Consider the following 14,804-nt stretch of genomic DNA (forward strand, 5'->3'; position numbering starts at 1 on the left):
ACAGTCTCTTCAGCAAGTGGTGTTGGGAAAGCTGGACAGTCACATGTAAATCAATGAAGTTAGAATACTCCCTCACACCATACACAAAAATAAACTCAAAATGGCTTAAATATAAGACGTGACACCATAAAACTCCTAGACGAGAACATATGCAAAACATTCTTTGACATAAATCATAGCAATATATTCTTAGGTCCATCTACCAAGGCAGAAGAAATAAAAGAAAAAATAAACAAATGGGACCTAATCAAACTTAGAAGCTTTTGCACAGCAAAGGAAACAAACAAAAGGATAATCTATGAACTGGGAGAAAATATTTGCAAACAATGCAACTGACAAGGACTTAATTTCCAAAATGCACAAATAGCTCACACAACTCAGTATCAAAAAACCAGGGCTTCCCTGGTGGCGCAGTGGTTGAGAGTCCGCCTGCCGATGCAGGGGACGTGGGTTTGTGCCCCGGTCCGGGAAGATCCCACATGCCGCCGAGCGGCTGGGCCCGTGAGCCATGGCCGCTGAGCCTGTGCGTCCGGAGCCTGTGCTCCGCAACAGGAGAGGCCGCAACAGTGAGAGGCCCGCATACCGCAAAACAAACAAACAAACAAACAAACAAACCCAAAGAACCCAATCAAAAAATGGGCAGAAGACCTCAATAGACATTTCTCCAAAGAAGACATACAGATAGCCAACAAGCACATAAAAAGATGCTTAATATCTCTAATTATTAGAGAAATGCACATCAATACTACAGTGAGGTATCACCTCACACCGGTCAGAATGGCCATCATCAAAAAGTCTACAAATAATAAATGCTAGAGAAAAGGAAACCCTCCTACACTGTTGGTGGGAATGTAAATTGGTGCAGCCACTGTGGAAAACAGTATGGAGGTTCCGTAAAACACTAAAAATAGAGTTAACATATGATCCAGGAATCTCACTCCTGGGCATAAATCCAGAGAAAACTATACTTTGAAAAGATACATGTACCCCAGTGTTCACTGCAGCACTATCTATAATAGCCACGACAGGGAAGCAACCTAAATGTCCACCAACAGATGAATGAATAAAGAAGATGTGGTGTATATATATACAATAGAATATTACTCAGACATTAAAAAATGAAATAATGCCATTTGCAGCAACATGGATGGACCCAGAGATTATTATACTAAGTGAATTCAGACAGAGAAAGACAAATATTATATGAGATCGCTTATATGTGGAATCTAAAAAAAAAAAACAGTACAAATGAACTTATTTATGAAGTAGAAACAGACTCACAGACATGGAAAACAAACTTATGGTTACCAAAGGGGAAGGGGGGAGGGAAAAATTAGGAAGATGGGATTAACAAATACACACTACCATAAATAAATAGATAAACAAGTATTTACTGTATAGAACAGGGAACTGTATTCAACATCTTGTAATAACCTAGAATGGAAATGAATCGAAAAAAATATACACACACATATATGTATCTATCTCTCTATATATAAATAAAACAAAATCACTTTGCTGTACACCTGAAACTAACACAATATTGTAAATCAACTATACTTCAATAAATAATATTTAAAAATCAGTTATGTTTCTATATACTAACAATGAAATATGTGAATAAGAAATAAAGAAAATTATCCCAGTTACAACAGTATCAAAAACAATACCTAGGAATAAATTTAAGGAAATGAAAGAGCTGGACAGCAAAACCCAAGACTTTGATAAAAGAAATGGAAGACAGTGTGAAAAATGGAAAGAGATACTATGTTCATGGATCAGAAGAAATAATATTGTTAAAGTGTCCATACCACCCAAAACCATCTATAGATTTAATGCAATTCTATCAAAATTCCAATGACATATTTCACAAAAATACAAACAACAATCTTAAAATTTTTATGGAACCACATAAGACTCTGAACAGCCAAAGCAACCCTGAGAAAGAAGAAAACTGGAGGTATCACGCTTCCTTATTTCAAACTATACTACAAAGCTATAAGAATGATATCACGGGCTTCCCTGGTGGCACAGTGGTTGAGAGTCCGCCTGCCGATGCAGGGGACACGGGTTCATGCCCCACTCTGGGAAGATCCCACATGCTGCGGAGCGGCTGGGCCCGTGAGCCATGGCCGCTGAGCCTGGGCGTCCGGAGCCTGTGCTCCACAACGGGAGAGGCCACAACAGTGAGAGGCCCACGTACCGCAAAAAAAAAAAAAAAAAAGAATTATATCAGTATGGTGCTAGCATAAAAAACAGACACACAGACCAATGGAATTGAATAGAGAGCTCAGAAATAACCCCCTGCATGTACGGTCAACTACTTGACAGGGGGTCAGAACACTGAGTGGGGAAAGGATAATCACTTCTACAAATGGTGTTTCAAAAACATGCAAAAAAAAATGAAATTGGATCCTCACCTTACGCAACTCACCAAAATAAACTTGAAATACTGTTAAGTCCCCTACAGACGAACCTTCAAGTTGTGAACTTTCAAAGATGGGAATGTGGGGGCTTCCCTGGTGGCGCAGTGGTTGAGAGTCCGCCTACTGATGCAGGGGACACGGGTTCGTGCCCCAGTCTGGGAGGATCCCACACGCCGTGGAGCAGCTAAGCCCGTGCACAACAACTACTGAGCCTGCGCTCTGGAGCCCACGAGTCACAGCTACTGAGCCTGTGTGCCACAACTACTGAAGCCTGCATGCCCAGAGCCTGTGCTCCACAACAAGAGAAGCTGCCGCAATGAGAAGCCCGCTCACCACAAAGAAGAGTAGCCCCCGCTTGCCACAACCAGAGGAAAGCCTGCGCACAGCAATGAAGGCCCAACGCAGCCAAAAATAAATAAATAAATAAAAATTAAAAAATTAAAAAATAAAATAAAAAGCTTCTGCACAGCAAAAGAAACCATCAACAAAATGAAAAAATAACCTATGGAGTAGGAGAAAATATTTACAAACCATATATCAGATAAGGGGTTAATATCCAAAATATATTTAAAAAATCATACAACTCAATAACAAGAAAACAAACAGTCCAATTTAAAAAATGGGCAGAGGAACTGAATAGACATTTTTCCAAATGTCCAAAGAAGACATCTGAGTGGCCAAGAGGCACATGAAAAGGTGCTCATCACTAATCATCAGGGAAATGCAAATCAAAATCACAATGAGGTATCACCTTATACCTGTTAAATTGGCTATCACCAAGGAGACAAGAGATAACAAATGTTGGCAAAGATGTAGAGATAAGGGGACGCTCTTACACTCTTGGTAGGAATGTAAACTGGTGCAGCCACTATGGAAAACAGTATGGAGTTTTCTCAAAAAAATAAACATAGAACTACCTTATGATCCAGCAATCCCACTTCTAGGTATAGATCCAAAGGAAATGAAAACAGGGTATCAAAAACATATCTGTGCTCTCATGCTTCTTGCAGCATTATTCACAATAGCCAGGATATGAAAGCAACCTAAGTGTCTGTCAATGGATAAAGAAGATGAGATATACACATATACCTTATATACTATGTATACAAACACACAATGGAATATTATTCAGCCAAGAGAAATAAGGAAATCCTGCCATTTCAACAACATGGATGGATCTTGAGGGCATTATGCTCAGATAAGCCAGACAAATATTATAATATATGATATCGCTTACATGTGCACTCTAAAAGAGCCAAACTTATTTAAAAAAAAGAGTAGAATGGTGGTTACCAGGGGCTAGTGGGTGGGGGAATCTGGGAGATGTTAAAGGGTATAATCCTGGAAGTAGAAGATGAATAAGCTCTGGTGATCTAATACACAGTACAGGGATTATAGTCAACAATTCCGTATTACATGAAAGTTCCTAAGAGACTAGATCTGAATTGTTCTTAGCACAAAAAAAGAAATACTAAGTATGTGACATGATACAGATGTTAGCTAAAACTATGGTGGTAATCAAATTGCCTCATATAATTGTATCAAATCGACACATACACCTTAAACTTACACGATATTACACGTAATTTTTTGTTTGTTTGTTTTGTTTTGGTCATGTAGCATGCGGGATCTTAGTTCCCTAACCCACACCCTCAGCAGGGAAAGCACAAAGGCCTAACCACTGGACCACCGTGGAGTGGAATTCCCATAGTATACATAAATCATATCTCAAGTTTTAAAATTTAGAAATAAAAAAGAACCGGAAACAGTCGAGACAAGCCCCTTCCTGGCAGGCAAAGCCACACTCCTAGAAAGATTTCGGCAAATGACAGCTGAGAGCCCACAGAAACTCTACAGCAGTGGGGCTTTTTTTTTGCTTTTTGCAGTGGTTCTTAACTTTGGTTGCATATATCAGTTTCTTGTTGCTGTTGTAAAAATTACCACACACTTGGTGGCCTAAAACAACAGAAATGTATTACCTTACTGTTCTGGAGGTCAGAGTCCGGGGCTCTCACTGTGCTCAGATGAAATGTATTACCTTACAGTTCTGGAGGTCAGAAGTCCGGGGCTCTCACTGCGCTCAGATTGACGTGTCAGCAAGGCTGTGGTCTTTCTGGACGCTCTACAGGGAATCCATTTTCTTGTCTTTCCCAGCCTCTTGATGCTGCCTCATTCCTTGGCTTGGGGCCCTTTTCTCTCTGTCTTCATGAGCGTCAAGGCCTGATAGAGTCTCTGACACTGACTCGTCTGCCTCCCACTGTCACATTGAAAGACCCCTGTGAATACTGGATCCACCTGGATAATCCAGAATATTCTGCCTATTTTAAGGTCAGTTGATGAGCAACCTTTATTCCATCTGCTGCCCTGATTCCCTTCGGCTGGGTAACATACATCCAGAAAACAGGTCACAGGTTCCGGGGATTAAGATGCGGCCTTCTTTGGGAGGCCATTGTTCTGCCCACCACACCTGGGGCGCTTCAAAAAGTAATGATGCCTGGGCCCAACCCCCAGAGATTCTGAGGTAATTGGCCTGGAATATGGCACGGGCATCTTGATGTTTTTAAAGCTCTCCAAGAGGCTCTAACGACCTGCCATGGAAAGCCACTGCTCTAAAGAAATAGAATATACATGTGCATCTAGCATTGTCCTAGATGTTTTTATTATTTATATACCATTTAACCTTCCCAACAACCTGTTTTTACTTAACAACTGTTAAAGTAACCTAATTAGGCCCAAGATGGAGTGGTTCCTACTACTTTTCTACGTTCTGCTCTCCCGTAAAAGGAAAGGTCAGGTCACACAATCAGTGCTTGCCTGCTCAGCACAAGTGAGCTAACCTGCTCCAAGACTGTCCTTTGCCCCATATAAGGGAATAGCCCTGCTTTTACCAATCAGCAAATGCCCAGGATAACTTCCTTGTTCCTGTTTACTTTGGTCTATAAAAATCTCTCACCTTGTACGGTTCTTCGGAGCTCCTTTCTATCTGCTAGACTGGAGACTGTCCGATTCGTGAATTGCTTCATGAATTGTTGAATAAAGCCAATTAGATCTCTCAAAATTTATGATGGTTGGATTTTTCCTTTATGACAACTAACATCTATATGTCAGGCATTGTGATAAATTAATTGTGCTAATTCTGTGGTGACATTTTACAGATATTTTCTCTCAAGCAATCCCCACAACCACCCTAGGAAACAGGTACTGTTTTTAGCCCCATTTTACAGACAAGGAAACAGACTCAGAAATTTGCCCAAGATCATGTGGCAGAAAGCAGTAGAACAAGGAGTGACTCCCAGTTCTGTCTGACTTGTTGTAACATCTGCATCATTTTGCTACTGGATAATAGAGGTAAAAGAGCATTTAGAGTTTAGACTCACAAGCAAAAGGTGTAAATCAGATATTTAACATTGAAATTCCAGGAGGGCTATAAACTGTGATGAACTCTAGAAGCTATAGATATGACCTGAGGAGTCTTGATACAGGGGGTCTGTGTTTAGAGAAGTAGAAATAGGTTCATAACCAGGTACTTTTAAATGGTCTTTAGTGTGGATGGGCCAGGTTACATTTCATGATTTATAAGCCAATACTGAACTTAACTACTTTTTTGTGCATTTAAGATCAAACAGAAAACATATATATATATATATACACACATATCTTTACTGCTTTAAAAATAGAGCCTCCCTGATTTTTGTTAGGGATCCACATCATAAAATCAGCCAAACTGTAGCTTAATTTCCCAGTAAAGCAACACTTATCAGCTTTTGGTAGTTTTCTTCTGGAGAATTTAGAAGATTCTCCAGGCCTTACTGAGTAGGCCCGACCCTTCTAAGTCATTTCCAAACGCCCCAGTGGCCACATTCATGGCTTATTGTTTTTTTTTTTTTCCGGCACGTAGGCCTCTCACTGTTGTGGCCTCTCCTGTTGCGGAGCACAGGCTCCGGACGCGCAGGCTCAGTGGCCATGGCTCACGGGCCCAGCCGCTCCATGGCATGTGGGATCTTCCCGGACCGGGGCACGAACCCGTGTCCCCTGCATCTTTAACACTGTGGGCACCCAAGGTTCCCCACATCTCCATCTTTGAAGGAAAAGGGGAATGAGCGACCATGAAAACACCACCGATGGAGTTTGTGCTGTGTGGTCATGGATCATCTCTGGAGGGCCCATGGCTGCAAGGACTGGGCAAGGTGACCAGTTAAATGAACCTGGCAGCCTTACACTGGCAGTACAGGGCACTGACCACGAGTCTGCACTGGAAATCATCCAAGCCTGGAATGCAGCTATACACAATGTGGATGGGTCCTAGCAATATAATATTAAGTGTGAAAATAAGCTTTAAAAAAGTACCTTTTAGAGCCTCCCTGGTGGCGCAGTGGTTGAGAGTCCGCCTGCCGATGCCAGAGACACAGGTTCGTGCCCCAGTCCGGGAAGATCCCACATGCCGTGGAGTGGCTGGGCCCATGAGCCATGGCCACTGAGCCTGTGCGTCTGGAACCTGTGCTCCACAACTGGAGAGGCCACAACAGTGAGAGGCCCACGTAAAAAAAAAAAAAAAAAAAAAAAAAAAAAAAGTACCTTTTGGGAATTTCCTGGCAGTCCAGTGGTTAGAACTCAGTACTTTCACTGCTGGGACCTGAGTTTGATCCCTGGTCAGGAACTAAGATCCTACAAGCCCCGTGGCATGGCCAAATAATAAATAAATAAATAATAAAGTACCTTTTGGAAAATATATTAATGTGAAAAAAATTTCCTTTCTTTCAAAAGCAAGTGAATGAAGGACTTTGCTTCAGGGAAGGTAGAATAGACACTCTGCTCCCTACTTTTCCCTCTAAGTACAACTAAAAACCCTGGACCTTATATATTTTAAAAAACATTTTGCAGCAACATGGATGGAACTAGAGATTATCATACCAAGTGAAGTGAGCCAGACAAAGACAACCATCATATGATATCACTTACATGTGGAACCTAAAAAAGTGATACAAATGAAATTATCTACACAACAGAGATAGACTCACAGACATAGAAAACAATCTTATGGTTATCAAAGGAGAAAGTTGGGGGGGAGGGATAAATTAGGAGGTTAGGATTAACATATACACACCACTATACATAAAATAGATAACCAACACTGACCTACTGTATAGCACAGGGAACTATAGTCAATATCTTAACAACCTTTAAGGGAAAAGGATCTTTATATATATTCTTTTATATATATTCAGCTATATAAATATATATATATATATATATATGCATGTGTGTGTGTGAATCACTTTGCTGTACACCTGAAACTAACACAATATTGTAAATCAACTATACTTCAGTTAAAAAAACCAAAAAACAAACAAAAAAAACCATAAGAAAACTGTAAGGTTGAGAGAAGAAGGCAGACTGGCTCAGGACCTGAAGAATGACATGGCAGTGAGTTCCCTGGGTTTTGTTTTCTCTTGCTTTGTTTTTTTTTTTTTTCTTTTGTTTGTTTGTTTTTTGCTTCATATCTGCCAGACTTGAAGTTGAAGAAGCCACTAACCTGGAAACACCTAAGGGCCCAGAAAAAGTCCCTCCCCTCCCCCAAGAGACCTCAACAGAAGCCTGCTGTGTCTAACCAAAGGACCAGGAAAGGAGAAGCCTAGCAGGACAGACAAACTTTAGACGATCACCGCTCAAGTCTCTCCAAACACCAGAGGCAAAACTGTGGCCCCACCCCCAGCAACAGAGGCTGAACGGGGAGCTTAGACTTCCCCCCTTGCCGGGCTATAACAAGGGGCCCCAATTCCTCCCTATGCTGTGGTGTCAGGAAGGGAGCTGGTACTTTCATCCCAATGCAGCCAATGAATGTCCTGCTCTCACGGCAGTGTCACTGGGGACCAAGTGAGGAACCTGGACTTCCACTACCACCTGGCAGTAATAAGCACCTCTCTCCAATAGAGGTGATTCTGAGCAGGTCTAATGGAGAATCAGGACATTACCACCCAGAGGTAATGAGGCCACCCGCACCCAATGCCAGGGGAGCAGCAGGGCACCCTTAATCTGCCCAGCTGGGGAGATGTCAACGGAGGCCTGGTTGGGAACCAACCCCCCACCCCCGCACAGCAGTAATGACACCCACTGGGTGTCAATGGAACTGAGTAGAGAGCCTGAACTTTCACTCCCACCTAGCAGGAAAGACATGGCACCTCTCTGGGACTTCCCTGGCGGTCCAGCGGTTAAGACTCCGAGCTTCCACTGCAGTTGGCACGGGTTCAATCCCTGGTCAGGGGAACTAAGATCCTGAATGCCACGGCATGGCCAAAAAGAAAAAAAAAAAAGGACATGGCACCTCTCTCTTGCCCTGTTGGACCAGTGTCAGAGGGAGCTAACTAAAATAGAAGGTTTAAATAAGATCCAGAGTCTCATAACATAATACCTCAAATGTCCAGGTTTCAACTAAAAATCACTCATACCCAAAACCAGTAAGATCTCCAACTGAATGAAAGAAGACAATCAGTAGATGCCCATACCCAGAAGAGAGATGTTAGATTTATCTGACAAAGATTTCTAAATCCTTCAACAAACAATTACAAACACACTTGAAACAAACAAAAAATTAGTCTCAGCAGATAAATAGAAAGTCTCAGCAAAAGAAAAAAATTTAAAAGATACCAAGAATCAAATAGAAATTTTAGAATTGAACACAATTACACACTCATTTCCACAAGTCGAGTGGATCCCATAATATATTATTTGGGGGAATCACAAGATAGAACAGCCAATCCGTGCATCTCAGCCTAAGTTAAACTTAATTCAGAACCAGTGGATGGGAAGCCCTAGCCAGCTTTGAGCACACTCCTTTTGATGCAGACACAAGGCAGTTATTCTCAAGGGATTATCTGCAGCCCACAGGACCTTCTTATTCCCTTTGGTTGCTCATGTAGCCACTATTACAGAAGCCCTAGATGGCTTGGAATTATTGGCTGCTAATGAGGAGGGCCCAAGACTCAGGTCTTCATTTCTCAAGGCCACAAATCCTACTACTTAGAGAAGCCTCCATCTCAGATTTTCCAGGGTCACCCCGGACCTGATATTGGTGACTCCATGACCTAGGCTTCCCCCGTGATCTGATTTTGGGTAACAACCCCTGGGAGCTCCATGCTCTTCTATAGAGACTGGACAGAGCATCCAACATCCTCCATTCCTGAATGCAAATCCCCAAGGAAGACACAGGACACAGTGGTCCATTCCCTCACCTGACCAATGGCATTCCCTGACCAATGGCAATCTCCTCAGGCTTGCTAGGGAAGCATCATACCCCTGGGATCCCAGCCACCACCGGAGGACAATCACCTCTATACAGCCATGGTGGGCCATTGTTCCCCACATAATAGGCAAACTTCTGTGGCCTTGACTGACGATGAATCCCAAATCACGGTACTCCCAGAGATCCCATTAAAGAGAGGAACTCTATCCTCTCTGGGGAGTTACAGGACATAAAATTGTAGGCAAACAAGTCTACCTAACCTGACCTGATTAGGTCATCTAAGTCATTTCATTACTGAGAATCACAGTTTCCTCAACTGTAAAATATGGGTAATGATTATGCCTGCTTCATACATCATAAGGACACTTCTATAGCATGTGTGAAAGTATCTGATACCCTGGGGAGTGATCCACCACTGTGAGGTCTGACGGGGTGATCCCTTGGGCAGGTTTCCACATTTGGGATATTTGAGACACTGCATGAGTCACAGCATCTACGAATTTTATTGGTTCCTGAATAAGACAGTTTTATTGGTCTCACACTTCTATGCCTGTGGACAATAAAGAACTTTACTTAGAGTTACTTCATCAGTTTGTTTCAGGGTGGCTAATGGATCCTATGGAGTTTTATGGTCTGTACATGAGAGGTTGGATGTTTGCTGCAGGGGGAAACCAGCAATTTAGCCCCTTGGCCCAACAGAAGTCAGAAAAATATCAGTAAATACCTGGCAGTGAGCTTCTTGAGGGCAGAGGTTGTGTCTTTTTTTTTTTTTTTTTTTTTTTTTTTTTTTTGCGGTACGCAGGCCTCTCACTGTTGCGGCCTCTCCCGTTGCGGAGCACAGGCTCCGGACGCGCAGGCTCAGCGGCCATGGCCCACGGGCCCAGCCGCTCCACGGCATGTGGGATCCTCCCGGACCGGGGCACGAACCCGTGTCCCCTGCATGGGCAGGCGGACTCCCAACCACTGCGCCACCAGGGAAGCCCAGAGGTTGTGTCTTATTCAACTTTTTATTCCTGGCATAAACCCAGTGGTTGGCACAACGTGGGTACTAAGTAAATACTTATTTAATGGACAGACAGAAATATTTTTAAAGGAATACGGTTGTTACTTGCTTCCTGGAATTGCTTTTCTCCATAGTCAGCCTAGGCATTTATTATTTGCCTTGTTTTTGTATTGTATTTGTTACACGGGGTCAATATTTTATCTCACACTTATTGGAGAAAAGGCATCATGTGAATATAAATAGAAAATGTACAAAAGTACCTATGTCTGGTTCATAATTCAAATCCCCAATTATTCTTTTTCTTCATGTAAACTAGAAGTAATCTGAAACAAATTAAAGATCCAGCCTTCATTCATAGATCATCTCCCTAATACTTTCAGGCAAAAGTAGTTTCAGATCCATGTAATAGAAGTTTTTGACAATTGAAAAGTATTTCTCTTGGAGATTTTATTAGGTGTAAGAGGAAAGCCAATAAGAGACATGCATTTACATGTCTAAATTTATATAAGTACTTGCATGTTTATAAATTGGTATTAAAACACTGCTCTTAACACACAAGGAGATTTCACAACGTAGGGATGTGCCAAGCCGAAGATTAAAAAGGAGGAATGCAAAGTAGAAGATTCCCCCCCCCAAAAAAAGCAAACATGGTAGAACCTCTCAATGAACTGGGGTTTGACTATTAAGAATAAGTCAATTCTTTCTGAACCCCAGAGCTGGCAGGAGGCGTCTTGTGAGCAAGATTGATCAAAATACTCCTCTTCTTCTGGCGATCACTGACAAGAAAAGCAGCAAGGCTTTGAGCTTTCCTTTCAGCAACCAGCAGTATGTTTAGACATGGCACCTTTTTCCATCTGATAGTTTTAGGTAGTCAAACTTTTGCCATGCTGAAAATTCAATCGTATCTTTCCACTGTCACTGACCTTAATGAAAACTAGAAGATACGGTCTTTTGCAATGAGAATGCTTGACTACATGTAGACTTCTGTTTCTGAGGATGGCATCATAGACTGTGAAAAGAAATAGAAAAAATCATCCACAAATTCTGTGTTCAATGTATGAAAAAAATCACATAGATTTTATTGTTCCTGGTGTTTTGAATAATCTATGATAAAGAGCAGTGATAAGGCTTATATGACTGTAGGGTCTCTTGAAATGAGTATAAAGGTTCTATAGGTGAACATCAGATCAGATCAGTTCCTTCGTTTTTAGAAAAACACTAATGAGAGCTTTCCAGGATGTAGCAACAGGAAAGCCCTCTTCAGCTTGCCCACTAAGTGAGTGTAGGCTGCACCTGGTATCTGTGGGGTACATTCTGTTAGACTGCACCTCAAGCCTGTGTCTGGGACCAGCCTGTGTGTCCTTCCTCAGGGGAGGGCAAGAAGAGCTGCCAGGTTTTCCCCCGGGAAATATTAGCAGAGCACAACACAGCATCTGCCCTATCCAGCCAGTCACCTCTTATAAAATGCCACAAGGAGCATTCCTGGACCCTGACATGTACAAAAGTACATATCTGTCATTTTTTCTGCAGTGTCCAGGAGGCTTTTTGGAAAATGCCCTCTTAGGTCATGAGGATTCTTAGGGTGGGAGGAATTAGAAGTCATCGAAGAATCAGCAGGGTCCGTGAGAAGCCACTTCCCAGAGACATGAATAGCAACCAAAGACAGGAGCTCCACTCAGGACTGACAGTGGTGGAAAGGTCAAACACTGAGTAGGGCAGAGACTGAACAGAAGAGTCCAGGAAGCCCCTGCCTAAAAGAGACTGTCCATAACTTCAGGACCAAATGCCACTTGGAGCAGCATCTAGGGGGAAACAGGTTTGGCTCTTAGCCTAAGCCTGGGTTCCTAGCTTGGTCCCTCCATTTGTCCCTCTCCTGGCACGGAGCTTCTAAAACCCTTAGAATTTCCTAAGCGATGAGAACCATAAAGTTGTCTTTTGCTATTTTAATGAAAGCCCCTAAGCATGGGGGCTGGTTGCCAGTGGAGCCAATCTGGTGATTTTAGGGTTGGAACTTTCAATCCCACCCCTCTACTTGGGAGGGGAGAGGGGCTGAAGCTTGAGTTAAGTCACCAATAACCAATGATTTAATCAGTCCTGCCTCTGCAATGAAGCCTGCATAAAACCCAAAAGGAGAGGGTTCAGAGAGCTTCTGAGTTGGTGAACATGTGGGAATGTGGGGAGAGTGGTCCTCGAGAGGTCATGGGAGCTCTGCACCCCTTCCCCATCCCTTGCCCTACAGCCTCTCTTCCATCTGGCTCTTCCTGAGTTATATCCTTTGAAATAAATAGGTAATCTAGTAAGTATAAAGTTCTCTTGAGTTCTGTGACCCATTCTAGCAAATTAATGGAACCCAAGGAGAGGTCGTTGGAACTTCTGATCTACAGCTGGTAGGTCAGAAGCCCAGGTGCAACCTGGACTTACAATTGGCTTCTGAAGTTGGAGATGGGGGTGGAGGGAAGTCTTATAGGACTGAGACCTTAATCTTTGGGATCTGATACGATTTCCAGGTAGATAGTGTCAGAATTGAGTTAAATTATAGGACTCACAGAATTGCTTGGGATGGAAAAAAACACACACCTCAGAATTGGTGTCAGAATTGCATGGGGCATGGCAGGGAATATCTTCAGCTGTTTCTAATATTTAGTCTCACTTAAGAACAGGCGCAACAAGCTTTCTTTTCAATACCCGCCCTCACCCCCACTCCGCCCCAGCTTCCCCACTGAGTGTCCGCCAGGTCTTTGAAAGGGAGGTTGTCCACACAGAGCAGCTGAGGACTGAATGAGCCTGAGGGCATTGGCATGCATCATTTCCGTGGAGCTGTTGCCAGGCAACATGCTGGCTGCCAACCAGGGGAGAAACTTCCAGGATGCTCATGTGCCTCCTCGGCGCTGGGTTTGATTGGCCCTGGTGACGTGGTGTTTTTGCAGATGGGGCCAGGGCCTTCCCGAGTTTTCACACACTCTAATAAATTTGAGTTGTTGTTGGTGTGTGCTACACCTTGGTAGACAAAATAAAGAGAAAGGATTCCACTGTTTGGTAGGGACATGGTTTCTAGTGGGGTACATTATTTATCTGCTTTTTATCCCAACTCTGCCAACAACAGAGAGGAGACCAGCATTCTCACACCCTCTCCCCAAATGTAAAGTTCAGGAACTCCTGGTCTCTGGGTCTGGATCCTTGCTCAGAGTGCCCTGTCTTCTCGTAGCCTCACCATCTACGCCTTGGGGAGTGAACTAGGAAATCCCAGTCCCCAAAGTCTGAGCTGCAAATATGGAGTCAGTGACTTCCCCAAGTCATAAATATCCTTTGGTTCATTTATTCATTCTATCAACATCTACCGAATACCTCTTATGTGCCATTTAGGGGATACAGGAAAAAAGACCCAGTCCTTGCTCTCAAGATGTTTTCAGGCTGAAATACCTACCAGGCAGCATGGAAACCAACCTGGGACGCGGGGTTGGAGGACCGATCTGAACCTTGCTGGGTGAGATTGAAGATTCTTCATGCATTGACGGATTCAACAAATATATACCGAACACACACAACGTGCTAGACTCTGATCTGGTCTCTGAGGACTCAGTCATGAATGAAGCCGCCAAGTTCACTGCTCTCACACATTCCAGGTGTGGCAGGGCAGGGGACCCGGGAGAAGGCAGGGGCTGCAGAGGAGACAGATTAGCAACAGGTCAGCCAATGCACAACCCATTTATTCCATGGGTTTTATTGCGATCTCATATGTGTTGGGCAGGGTGTTAGGTGCTAGGGTTGTAAAAACAAATGACACACAGTCCCTCGGGGGGGGGACACACAATGTCCCCGAGGGCATTTCTGCCAGAGGGAGGAGCCTGTCCATAGGCAGAGAGCAAATGACGGGGCTGCTTGGGGGAGATCAAGCCATTCAGCAGAGCTGCGGCATAGGGCGTGGTGGTTGAGGAGGCTCCTTCTTTTAATTGTGGAACTCATCCCTTGGGCAATCTGGGGCAAGGAGTCCTTCCTGGAAATTTCATATAAACCCTCTTGAAGTATCTATTGGGGTAGACATTTAGGAACAAACTGTAGGCATTAGGGGTGTATAAAAGAGCATCATTCAGCTTAAGGTGTGGCTCTGCTTGCCTGAAATACACATGAAGAATAA

General features: G+C 43.3%; 1 protein-coding gene across 16 annotated transcripts in view; it reads right to left on the bottom strand.

The window, feature by feature from the left end:
- Nucleotides 1-11,096: 11,096 nt before the first annotated feature.
- MRPL30 (mitochondrial ribosomal protein L30) overlaps nucleotides 11,097-14,804 on the bottom strand; it is a 64,960-nt gene continuing 61,252 nt past the window's right edge. For all 16 annotated transcript variants that reach the window (XR_003437646.1, XR_003437647.1, XR_003437634.1 and 13 more), the window contains 2 exons: nucleotides 14,114-14,328; nucleotides 11,097-11,678 (listed from right to left, as the gene is read on the bottom strand). The gene's annotated coding sequence lies outside the window, so the exon portion shown is untranslated. The remainder of the gene's footprint in view (nucleotides 11,679-14,113; nucleotides 14,329-14,804) is intronic.

This window comes from Aethalodelphis obliquidens, unplaced genomic scaffold (genome assembly GCF_003676395.1).
Source record: "Aethalodelphis obliquidens isolate GAN/ISIS:26980383/991018 unplaced genomic scaffold, ASM367639v1 scaffold35, whole genome shotgun sequence".
NCBI lineage: Eukaryota > Metazoa > Chordata > Mammalia > Artiodactyla > Delphinidae > Aethalodelphis > Aethalodelphis obliquidens.